Consider the following 13,725-nt stretch of genomic DNA (forward strand, 5'->3'; position numbering starts at 1 on the left):
TATCCAATCAGACGCCGACAAAATTCAAATGGGAAATAAAGGCTAAAGAACAAAGGATGCATGGGGTAGGAATCAAACTTGGGACCTCGGGTATGCTTGCACACACCTTACTACTGGCCTCTTTAGGTTTGTATTATATTTTACACAATACCCTATATATTTTAGTTAATACCAGAGAAAAAAAGAAATATTCTCATAGTGATAATTGAACCTAGATTTTTTATATATATTATAAATTGATTCATACATTATTAAAATAAAAATTAAATTTAATATTTATTTATTTATTTTTAAAATAATTTTAATATTTTTCTTTTCACATTTATAATTCAAGGATTATATATAATTTCAAATCGAATCTTTTTAATTTAATTAATAATTTCATTTTTATTATTTAAATTATGTGATTTAAAGTAGATTTTTGTTAAACTTTGATAAAAAAATTAATTAAATATAAATGATTTACATTTTATTTTCAATAAAAAAATAAAATTATTAATTAAATTAAAAAAATCGATTTGAAATTATATATAATCCTTGAATTATAAATGTTGATTCTGGAACTCATATATATCAACCCCTGCTGAGAAAAAAAAATCCTTTACAAAGCATGTTGATTCTGGAACTCATATATATCAAGGATTTTGAAAGAATGAGTTAGAAGCATTTGAGTCATAAATACAACCTTACAAAAGCATAAGGTGATAATTTGATGCATAGAAACTCGTAAAATGTTTCAGTACAATAGTGTCGTAGAAAGATCATAAATGGCAGCCATCATCAGAGCAAAGCATACAATTTCAGTTACCACTTTCCCTCTTTTCTAACCACTGCAAAGCTAAGGTAACAAATTATTTAAATTTTATCTCAGAGCCAACATGTATGAAAAAATATTGCAGAAATATAGAGAAAACGAGACAAGATTTTTTTAACGCAGAAATTTATAGAGGGAAGAATCCAAAAAATTCTTTTGCCTCCGCTTTAGACTTCAGCTTAGAAACATATTTTGTCTTCGCCAGAGCCTTAGAAGTCAGTTTAGAACTCTTCTCGGATTTGGCAACAGATTTAGACTTCACCTTAGTAGCAGTCAGCTTCTTCTTCATTAGAGCAAAATGAGTTGTCTTCTTCGACGGAAGCTTAAATGTCTTCAATTTAACAAATTTTCCAATAGTAACAAGCTTCTCCAAATAGAAGAACAAAAGCTTGTTGAATTTCCAAACATGTATTCTAGATGGGCCAATGACTTTCTAGCATGGCATTCAACATTTCCAGGTAAGTGGTTAACGGCCACATAAGCTTTCAGTCACCCATACCCATGTTAACGGCATTTAATGACGAGTGACTGATTTCTTATAAATCGATAATGTTAGTGAACAATTTGTTACTTTTGAAACTTTAGTGGAAAAAACGAAAAACTTACTCAACCATTACTGACCATTGGTGTAGTTTACCCTATTTTTAACTCAAATGAGCATTCTATGTTTTTATAATTTAAATACTCAATAAAAAACATATTATAATTGTACGCACCATCTTTTACCCGGAGAATAAGAAATTTGGTTTCGTACTTAAAGAAATGTTGAGAGTCGTCAACAATCAGTTTAGGTGTGATTGGATCACCAAAAACGTTTAGGGTCTACGAAAACCAACATCTTGTTCGGGGGCACGATTACGTGTAAGGAAGGGTTAGCACCCTCACCACGCCCGTAAAAATGGCGCTCACTTGATCACAAGTATTTCATCTCGACTCATGTATGCAATTAATGTGCTTTTAGATTAATAAAGAATTTTTAAATTTTCAAGAATAACTTTGAATTCTCTAATGGCTAAGAGAATCAGAATTATGTTCGAAAACCCTAAATATTCATAAATTAATTTGTGAAAATTTCGACAAGCGAAGTCTTTCATAAGTGATTTCATTATCCAACGTCTAGAATGTTGAAAACATTTTGATATTTCAATATAACAAATTAAGTTAAATGAATTTTAAGATTGTGCAATAAAAGTTTTCTAAGTATATTCGATATAATTATTCGAATATCAAAACATTGCTCTAAATCTTTCAAAAATCATTTTTAATCCTTACTCAAGTGTAAAATTAAGTTTTAATCTTAAAACAATTTCAAACTAATTTTACAAAGTATTTCGAACCATTTCAAAGCCAAAAATTCCAAATTGCTCAGAGGGAACCGATTCCCCCCCAAGGGGGTACCGATTCCCCCCTTAATGGTTTGGCTCCGAGAATTCCAGTATGCTCGGAGGGAACCGATTCCCCCCAGGGGGTACCGATTCCCCCCTGTGTAACGGTCGAAATATTTGAATTTTACACTTAGGGAACCGATTCCCCATAGGGAGTACCGATTCCCCCCACGCTCCAAGCTGTTTTATTAATTGTTTTCACACTAAAACGGCTATATTATCTTCTCTAATCATCCCCGACGTTAAGAAGTGGTTCAAGGTGTATTTAAGCAAGCTTAGAAGCCATTGATCAAAAACAACAAATATCAAGCAACTAGAATCAAGAGAGAATCAAAGAGAAAGCATCAAACCTCAAGTTTGAGCATTTCAAGCCTATTTTTCATTCAATATTCATCTTGCTTTCAAGAACACTTATTGTGCTCAATTGTATTCATTTTTGAGTGTTCTTTTCTTTGTTCTAGAATTGTGCAAACAATCTACCTTGTGAGGATTTCCTTGTAAGTTTGCAAATTTTGTATTGTTCTCTTTGGAAGAGAGTGTTCTCAAGAATTTGGGGTATAATTCTTGAGGGTTTGTAAGGTTACTCTTTGTCCTCAAAAGAAAGAAAAATTAGTGAATTTGTGGAAAATCCTTAGTGTGGATAGCTAAGGTAGTGGACGTAGACTTTGGTTGAGAAAGTCGAACCACTCTAAATCGCTGTGCAATTTCTTTCAATTTTCTGCAAAAGCTTCCACCAAATTGTTTTTGCCAATTCACCCCCCTCTTGGCCAATTCCGTCAATCGATTAACTCAACAATTGGCATCATAGCCTAACTCATTTGAAGGTTTAATCGCCTCTTGAGTCAATTCGGGAAAGAGTTACATCGATAATCAAAGTCATCAATGGCCTCTACTTCAAACTTCGACTCCGGTCTCGATTCGATGCCCGTCAACAAGCCTCCTTTCTTCAATGGGGATAATTATGCCTATTGGAAAAATAGGATGATGTACTTCATTCAAGCAAGTGAAATGGGAGCATGGAATGTCGTAGAAGAAGGATACTTCAAGCCTCTCACTCATCCAAGATTATAGAGTGAAGGAGAGACAAAAATGTTACAGCTCAACTCCAAAGCCATCCATATCATATTTTGTGCTCTTGGACCAGATGAATACGAAAGAGTTTCATCTTGTACAACCGGCAAAGAAATATGGGACAAACTTTAAGTCACTCATGAAGGTACCGATGAGGTAAAGAAATCTAAAATTAGTATTCTAACGCATAGCTATGAAAATTTCAGGATGAAACCAAATGAAGATATCAAAGCTATGACGGATAGATTTTCAACGATTGTCAATGGTCTCAAATCATATGGAGAGATCATTTCAAATGAAAAGCTTGTGAGGAAGTTAGTCTACTCCCTCCCAAAATCGTGGCAATCAAAGAAGACGGCAATCATCGAGTCTAAGGATCTAACATCCTTAACTCTTGAAGAGCTAATCGATTCACTCCTCACTCATGAAAAGATGCTTGAAGCTGAGGTGGACCTTGATAAGATTGAAGAGACACCAAAGGAGAAGGAGAAGAAGAAAAACATTGGAGTTGCTCTCAAATCCACAAAAAATGAGAGTGATTCAGATGAAGATGACGATGACGAGGAAATGGCATTGTTTGCCAAACGGTTCAGAAAAATGATGAGACCTTACCGAGGAAGAAAATTCAAACGAAATGAAGGCCTCAAAAATGAACCAAAAGAGAATGACCCGATCATTTGCTATGAATGCAAAAAGCCGGGGCATGTCAAATATGATTGCCCACAATTAAAGAGAAAAGGTCAATCAAATAATAAGCACAAGGCTCATATGGCTACATGGAGCGATGAAGAAGGTTCCGATGAAGAGGAACAAGAAGTAGCAAACTTGTGCTTAATGGCATTCGGGGAAGATTCTAAGGTAACCTTTAACTCATCTGATTTTGATGATTTATCCTATGATGAGCTATTAGAGGAATATAATGGGTTGGCTTCGGATTATGAGAAATTGTTTTTAAAATATAAAAATGATGTTTCAAAATTAAAAAATGAAAATAAACTCATATCCAAAACCAACAACGATCTTGAAAGTAAAATCAAAGATTTGCAAATCAAACTAGAAGAGTTTGAAAAGAAAAATTTAGATTTGCAAAATTTACTTTCAAAGGTCAATGATGATCATCAAAAGAAAATTGATGATCTTAAAGCTTATTTTGATAAAGTTTGAACAAAACGTTTTGAAAGTGGAGAAAATTCAAAATCCAACTTTGTTAGAAAAAGTTTTAAAAACTACAATCATAGAGGTCCCCAAAGAACCTCTAATGGAAAAATCGTTAGAAGTATATGGGTTCCTAAGGAGCTCATTACTACTAAAGATAAGGATATCCTACACAAATGGATACCTAAGGGGACTAGGATTTTGGAAACTAATGAATATGGACCCAAAAGAATTTGGGTACCAAAAATTAGAAATTAATCTATGTTTGTAGGAAAAGGAGCATTGCTACAAGGCACAAGAAACAAATTCAAACTCATGGTACCTTGATAGTGGATGCTCAAGACACATGACTGGAGACAAAAGTTGGTTCATTAAGCTTAACGCCAAAAATGGAGGAGAAGTGACTTTTGGTGATGATTCAAAAGGTCACATTGAAGGTATTGGTACTATCGGTAATACATCTACCATACAAATTAAGAATATTTTATATGTGAATGGATTAAAGCGTAATCTATTGAGTATTAGTCAATTTTGTGATAAAGGATTCAATGTCATGTTTGATATTAATGGTTGTAAAGTCATTGACATTGCATCTAATCAGATTATACTTGTTGGTCATAGAATAGGAAACATATACATGGTGCATTTAGATTCTATTGATATGACTAATTTGTGCCTAGTGGCTAAGGATGAACATGATAGTTGGTTATGGCATAGAAGACTAGGACAGGCTAGTATGAGTATTTTGCAACGGCTAATTCAAGGTGATTTAGTTCGAGGGTTGCCTAAGCTTAAATTTGATAATGATAAAATCTGTGATGCTTGTGCTAAAGGAAAACAAAAGCGAGTTTCTTTTAAATCCATTAATGATGTATCAACTAGTAGAGTATTACAATTGATCCATATAGATCTTTTTGGGCCAACTAAGACTACAAGCTTGGGTGGAAAACAATATGCATTTGTCTTGGTAGATGACTATTCTAGATATACTTGGGTTCTATTTTTAAGTACTAAAGATGAAGCATTAGAATATTTCATCACATTTTCAAAAATAATCCAAAATGAAAAAGGTTACTCTATAACTAGTGTTAAGAGTGATCATGGCACTGAATTTGAAAATCTTGGATTTATTGAGTTTTGTAATTCTAATGGTATTAGCCATAATTTTTAAGCACCTAGAACCCCTCAACAAAATGGAGTTGTTGAGAGGAAAAATTGAACTTTAGAAGAAATGGCTAGAACCATGCTTTGTGAAAATAATTTGCCAAAATATTTTTGGGTGGAAGCCACAAATACCGCTTGTTATGTTATAAATCGAGTAATGATTAGGCCAATTTTAAAGAAAACTCCATATGAAATTTTCAAAAATAAAAAGCCTAATATTAGTTATTTTCATCCTTTTGGATGTAAATGTTTTGTTTTAAACAACGAAAAAGAGAAACTTGGCAAATTTGATGCTAAAAGTGATGAAGGAATTTTTCTGGGTTATTCCTTAAATTCTAAAGCTTATCGAGTATTTAATAAAAGAACTTTAGTTGTAGAAGAGTCTATACATGTTGTTTTCGATGATAATCCCCTTCCGAGGAAGGATTCTTGTGTGAATGATGATGTAGGTGTTATAAATACAAATGACGTTAGACATGACGTTGGAGAACCATCATCAAAGGAAGAAACGAAAAATGAGGAAACTCATGATCCTCTTGAGAATCCAACCATTGAAGAAAGGGAAATATCTTATCCAAGAGAGTACAACTATGTCAAGGATGGTGAAATTATAGGTGATCCATCCAAAGGGGTAACAACTCGATCTTCTCTTAGAAATATTTGTAATTATGTTGCATTTATCTCATGCATAGAGCCTAAGAATATTAAAGAAGCATTAAATGATGAACATTGGATTATGGCTATACAAGAAGAGTTAAATCAATTTGAGAGAAGTAAAGTATGTACATTAGTTGAAAGGCCTAGTAATAAATCTATTGTAGGTACTAGATGGGTATTTAGGAATAAGCTTGATGAGAGTGGTAATATAGTGAGAAACAAGGCTAGACTTGTTGCTCAAGGGTATACTCAAGAAGAGGGCATAGACTATGATGAAACATATGCTCCCGTAGCTAGGATGTAAGTAATTAGAATGTTACTAGCATTTGCATGTTTTCATGAATTTAAATTATATCAAATGGATGTTAAAAGTGCATTTTTAAATGGTTTTATAAAAGAAGAAGTGTATGTGGAACAACCTCCAGGTTTTGAAGATTCAAAATTTCCGGATCATGTTCTTAAATTGACAAAAAAACTTTATGGTTTAAAACAAGCTCTAAGAGCTTGGCATGAAAGATTGTCAAATTTTTTAATTGAAAAAGGTTTTTCAAAAGGGAAGGTTGACACTACATTGTTTTTAAAGCATAAAGGTAAAGATTTATTAGTAGTTCAAATTTATGTTGATGATATAATATTTGGTTCTACTAATGATGTTCTTTGCCAAGAATTTTCCAAGCTAATGCAAAGTGAATTCAAAATGAGCATGATGGGGGAGCTCTCATTTTTCTTGGGACTCCAAACCAAGCAAAGAAAAGATAGCATCTTCATCAATCAAGCTAAGTACGTCAAAGATATGCTCAAGAAGTTTGGACTGGAAAATGGCAAACCTCATGACACTCCAATGAGCTCTTCAACAAAGCTTAACTTAGATGAAGGAGGTAAATATGTAGATATTAAATTATATAGGTCAATGATTAGATCTCTACTTTATCTAACTGCAAGTAGACCGGACATTATGTTTAGTGTTTGCTTATGTGCTAGATTTCAATCATGTCCTAAGGAATCACATTTACTAGCTGTTAAGAGAATCTTTAGATACCTTAAGGACACTCCTAGTTTAGGTCTTTGGTATCCTAGAGACTCTAGCTTTAACTTGCATGCTTTTTCTGATGCGGATTATGGAGGATGCAAATTAGATAGGAAAAGCACCTCCGGTACTTGCCAATTCCTTGGAAATATGCTGATTTCTTGGTTTTCAAAGAAACAAAATTGTGTATCATTATCTACCACTGAAGCCGAATACATTTCAGCTGGTAGTTGTTGTGCACAAGTTTTATGAATGAAACAACAACTTTTGATTATGGAATTGAAGTTGGTACCATCCTATCAAGTGTGACAATACTAGTGCTATTTGTCTCACTAAAAAAATCCCATCACTCTAGAACTAAGCACATTGAAATAAGACATCACTTCATTAGAGACCATGTCACTAAGGAAGATGTAGTTCTAGAATTTGTTGATACTTTACACCAATTAGCGGATATCTTTACAAAACCTTTAGACAAGGAAAGATTTTGGACACTTAGGAGAGAATTAGGTTTAACCAACCTATCTTCACTTAGTGTTTAAAATAATTTTAGCACTTTTAAGACTAAATGAAAAATGCTAATTTTTAATTGCATTCATTGCTATTAGTTAGGGGGAGTTTAGGATTCTTGATGAAAAATTAATTTTATGTTCAAATATCGTTTAAAGAATAATTTGATTGTTTGAACATGATTAATTTTCAATATATGAGTTGCCAATATCACTAGAGAAAATTAATTTAGCATTTTGTGTGTTTAAAATCGGATTTTAGCATTTTGGTGCAGAGGGAATCGATACCCCCATGAGGGAATCGATTCCCCCTTTGAAGGGGAACCGATTCCCCCTCCCCACAGGGGAATCGATACCCCCATGGGGTTTTGGTTTTATCAGGCAGAACCTCATTTTCTTTGCTCAAATCCTCTTCTCTTCACGCCGTTTCTTCCCTCTACTCTCTCAAATCTCCATTCTTGCCTCAAATCAACGTTTTTAATCGGAATTCACTTCAAATATCATATTCTAAACCTGTTGGAATCATAAAAAACGTGCAAACTTCATCTAATCTCACTCAAATCCGAAATCCTTCAAGGTAGTTTTCCAAAACTTCTATTTCATCAATTTATGAACATAGAACTAGTTTTAATTAGTTCTAGGTTGAACTTTAGATCGGGCATTGAGTGTTCAGTGATTAGAAACTAGGTATTACAACTAATTTCATCAAAAACACAAGAATTGTTCAATAATTTTGAAATTTTTGAAAAAACAATGTTTTCACATTATTGTGTTTTGATTGAATTATGTTGTTGAAACTATACATATATTGTTTCTCAAAATCGTATTTTTCAAAAGTTTTCAAAAACCTTGCCCATTAGGATTGATTTAGAGAACCTTGAAATATTAAGGACTCAATTCAGTTTTGGGATTGATTGAATTGCATACATGTATTTTCTAAATTGCAGGTTATCCATTCTATTCCGATTTTCTAAACCATGTCCAATCCTAAACGTGCTAGGTCATCATCTAGTCGCTCACACCGTCAACCAAATCCACCTCCAAATCCTTCTCCAAATCCTCCTCCTATTCCTGAAAATCCAATTCCTAATCCTAATCCCATTGATCCTAATTTGACTATCCAAAATTCGTGCTTTAATCATCCTGGTCCTAGAAATCATCGTTTTTGGTATTATCAATATTTCGACTCTTACAAAATTAGAGAAGAACGTATTCCTTCTCGTCAAGCTATGTTAGATATTAATTTTAAATATCTTCCTCTTTTACAGGAGTGGAAATTTGATAAACTTTTTGATCTTGAACCCATTGTCTACCATCAACTTGTTCGTATTTTCTATTCTAATTCCGTTTGTGTTAAAAACCGAACTGAAACCGAAACCATAGGAATTCGTTCCTACCTCCTAGGATAATTCTTATATATTGACTTGGCTTACATAGCCAATGCATTCGGATTAGATAATGATGGTATTTCAAATGAGAAACAAATCTTAGGATCTCGTTATAAAGAAGGGATAGTGCAAGTGTCTTAGACCTTCATGGAACGTTTCTTCATCTAATGATTTCTTGGTGGTTCGACCATCCGGATGTCGTTATTCTACTCTTAGAGCCTGGATCTTTGGTGGTTACATTGTTTTGAAAACGGTATTAAAATAAACCTACCTCAGATCATTTTGCTGAAATTGTTGAAACCGTAAACCTTGTACCTAACAAGAAACTCTGTTCATCTCTAGTTTACGGTTGCATTTGAGTAACCTATTTCTAAAGCGGGCTTAGAGTTGGTCTAAATGCCTCATTTCCTCTAAAGAAAACAAATTAATCTTTTTCCTTACAAGAGAAGGATGGATAAAGGTTAAGGAAACCGGTGAATGGATTCGATCGTCTGAACATACTCCAGGAGCTAGTTCTTCACGAGCTCAACCAGAAGCTGACGATGATCCCGAGCTTCAACAATTAATGCGAGACATCGATGAAGCCGAAAACAACGAAGCAACCAACGCGCGTATTAATGAACTCACTCACGAAATGGCCGCTATGCGAGCTCGTTTTCCTCCTCCCGATCCGGATGTTTGATTCTATGCTTAGTTTTAAAACTTTAAACTAAAGGATTATTGCTTGAACATTTTGAATATTTTGGAATGTTTGAATTTGAGGATTGTTAGACTTTGGATTTGTTTGGACGTTTGAGCTTATATATTTGGCTTAGTTAAATTTATTGCATCATTTACATTATTTTAGCAATATGACCAATTTTTCCATGTCACATTAATTATGAATATTGATTATGAAACTAATGGCTAACATTTCTCTTGATTGTGATCTTAGCAGCTTAAATTATATTCAATTGGCTAAATGATTTCAAAACCTTGTTTAAATTCTTTACAAATGTCTTTTTGATTTAACAAAATGGGGGAGAAGTGTTAAATGTTTTAAAAGAGGAGTAAGTGTTAAAGTAAGGGGGAGTAATTTTCAAAAACGTCGGTTTTTGATTTCAAAATCTTAAAATTACTAAAATGTTTTGTTATATCAAAAAGGGGGAGATTGCTGAAAACATTTTGATATCTCGATATAACAAATTAAGTTAAATGAATTTTAAGATTGTGCAATAAAGGTTTTCTAAGTATATTCGATATAATTATTCGAATATCAAAACATTACTCTAAATCTTTTAAAAATCATTTTTAATCCTTACTCAAGTGTAAAATTAAGTTTTAATCTTAAAAAAATTTCAAATTAATTTTACAACGTATTTCGAACCATTTCAAAGCCAAAAATTCCAGATTGCTCAGAGGGAACCGATTCCCCCCCCAAGGGGGTACCGATTCCCCCCTTAATGGTTTGGCTCCGAGAATTCCAGTATGCTCGGAGGGAACCGATTCCCCCCCAGGGGTACCGATTCCCCCCTGTGTAACGGTCGAAATATTTGAATTTTACACTTAGGGAACCGATTCCCCATAGGGGGTACCGATTTCCCCCACGCTCCAAGCTGTTTTATTAATTGTTTTCACACTAAAACGGCTATATTATCTTCTCTAATCATCCCCAACGTTAAGAAGTGATTCAAGGTGTATTTAAGCAAGCTTAGAAGCCATTGATCAAAAACAACAAATATCAAGCAACTAGAATCAAGAGAGAATCAAAGAGAAAGCATCAAACCTCAAGTTTGAGCATTTCAAGCCTATTTTTCATTCATTATTCATCTTGCTTTCAAGAACACTTATTGTGCTCAATTGTATTCATTTTTGAGTGTTCTTTTCTTTGTTCTAGAATTGTGCAAACAATCTACCTTGTGAGGATTTCCTTGTAAGTTTGCAAATTTGTATTGTTCTCTTTGGGAGAGAGTGTTCTCAAGAATTTGGGGTATAATTCTTGAGGGTTTGTAAGGTTACTCTTTGTCCTCAAAAGAAAGACAAATTAGTGAATTTGTGGAAAATCCTTAGTGTGGATATCTAAGGTAGTGGACGTAGACTTTGGTTGAGAAAGTTGAACCACTCTAAATCGCTGTGCAATTTCTTTCAATTTTCTGCAAAAGCTTCCACCAAAATTTTTATTGCCAATTCACCCCCCTCTTGGCCAATTCCGTCAATCGATTAACTCAACATAGAAGAATATTGAAATTTAATCTCATTCAAGAAGACACTTCAATTTTTATGAATTGTTCTAAAACTTTGAAGTTACAACTCTTTAGATCACTTCAAACTTTTCTAACATATAAGAAAATCAAAAATGTTCCTCAAAGTCCGAAAGTTCTCATGATATTGTTTTTATGGAATCAAAGATATGTTCTCTCGTTAAATAACTTTGAAATCCTCCAACGTCTAGAAAAATATCGAATATCCAATTAATTTGAGAACATGTCCTGTTTAAAAATATGATGAAGCTATTAAAAACATGTCGCAAGCCTTTTAAAATGATTACAAGATTGAAAATTTGATTGATTCGAAAGAACTTAACTTACTCAACATCCAGAGTAAGAAAGGTTCCCCTCGAATGACCATGGTTGTGAAAAAATGTAAATAATAGATAATAAATAATTTTAAATAAATATAAGAAATTAATACAAGGAAAAACATACATATATATGTACATTAATACATGCGATGAACATTCCTAATAAACCATGAAATAAGCTTACCATATATATACACACACGTATATTTATATATATTACCACCAAACACTAAACAATATATACATAGCACAAATGTTACTTAATATATATATACTACGCCTAAATCATGCATAACAAGCAACTTATAAATAACCTAAGTAGTATAATATAAGGCAAATATATATACATATATATGGGGGAAAATCAACAACTTTAAAAACCATATCAATGGTAAACGAGTCAAAAATCATTTCAAAAATAAAAATAATAACACATTATGCGTTGAAATAAAAAAATGACCTTAAATATTAAATTGGATCTAAACGGAAGTATTTAAAATAAAACATCCTATGTACAAAGCAGCACAAGATTGAAGTGAACATAGAAAGGGGAATGAAATGAAATGCATTAAAATTACAAGTCAAATATAAAGTAAATGAAAACTAAAGCAAAACTAGTAATCAGTGACCAAAATGATATGTGCATAAAATATAGGGTTCAAACATACAATTTTCTTTCTTTGAATCTTAACAAAATACAGATAAAATGAAAAGGGAAAATTTACATTAATAGTCACTACCATTCAAAGAACACTAAAAAATGACATTATCTAGTGACCAGAATGCAAAAACACATAAAAGTTAGGAGGGTCTAAGCAAGAATAAACTAAAAAAAATAGCACTAAACATGAATATTGGAAATAACGCAATAAGGACATCAATTTCGAGACATAACAAAATGAACAAAAGATTGGGGACCATTTTGTAAAAGGTGCTAAGAGTTAAGGGCATAAGAATGATTTTTACCATTTCTCTTAATCTCATCAAATATAAAACCCCTTTTTTATTATTTTACCTTCATTTCCCCTTTTCTTTCTCACTTTTCCTTCTAACTCTCTCATTCTTTCTACATTCCAGAAATCAGTGAAAGAATCACATCGGTTGCCGTTAAGGCCCAAACTACCTCAGTCTACTCGCTCCAACGTCGAAAATGCAGTTTCATCTCCACAAAAAAGTCAAAAACATTTCGATTCACCTTATTGATCTCCCCAGTCAGCCATTGGATCGAGTTGGCCTTGAGATATATGACGCTCAGGGACAAACCACTCCTTCTTATTGTTCGGATTAGCCAATGGATGCCCCAATCGCCTGTGAAGCTTTGGCCAAGAAGTAAGCTTTCTACCTTTTATTTTTTTAGTTCGAATGTTTCTCTTTTTCCTTGTTTTCGAATGAGGATCAAAAAATGGAAAATAGGAGCCGATAGACTCTGCTTTCATTTATTTTCAAATGGAGGAAAAAATATCCCCTTTTACAGTTGTTTGTGGGTTTTTATAACCCGATTTACAAAATAATAAAAAAATTACAATTTGTTCTTTATGTTTGCATGTGATTTATTGATGAGAAGAGCTCGATTGGTGGAACAGTGATGGCATCAGGGGAGTGGAGATGGTGCAGTAACAGTCAAGGCATTTAATGCCCCAAATATTAAGGGATTTCTTCTTTTTTATTTTTGTGTTTAATTTTTGTAAAATAACATATATATATATATATATATTGTGTGTGTGTGTGTATGTGTGTGTGTGTGTGTGTGTGTGTGTGTGTGTGTGTGTGTGAAAATTTGGTGATTACAGATGCCCCTCTTTGCTCATTACTGTAGAACATAAATATGACAATGATATAAATCACCAATTTTATCTAATTTGACTGCTTAAAATTCTTGAGCTATAAGTTCTTCTCATTACGAACTCTTCACTTATCTCTGGGACGAGTTCTTCTCATTATGAACTCTCCACTGGAAATACCGATCCACCTTCTTCAGTGATGAAATCGAGTAAA

The 13,725-nt window shown here is 33.1% G+C and overlaps 1 long non-coding RNA gene across 1 annotated transcript; it reads left to right on the forward strand.

Annotated features, from left to right (window-relative positions):
• Positions 1–604: 604 nt before the first annotated feature.
• On the forward strand, positions 605–13,349 carry LOC120138158. The gene is made up of 3 exons (XR_005517498.1): positions 605–749; positions 1,085–1,086; positions 13,336–13,349. It is a non-coding gene; the product is annotated as an uncharacterized LOC120138158 (long non-coding RNA).
• Positions 13,350–13,725: the final 376 nt, after the last annotated feature.

This window comes from Hibiscus syriacus, unplaced genomic scaffold (assembly GCF_006381635.1).
Source record: "Hibiscus syriacus cultivar Baekdansim isolate YM2019G1 unplaced genomic scaffold, ASM638163v2 tig00110678_pilon, whole genome shotgun sequence".
In the NCBI taxonomy this organism is placed as follows: domain Eukaryota; kingdom Viridiplantae; phylum Streptophyta; class Magnoliopsida; order Malvales; family Malvaceae; genus Hibiscus; species Hibiscus syriacus.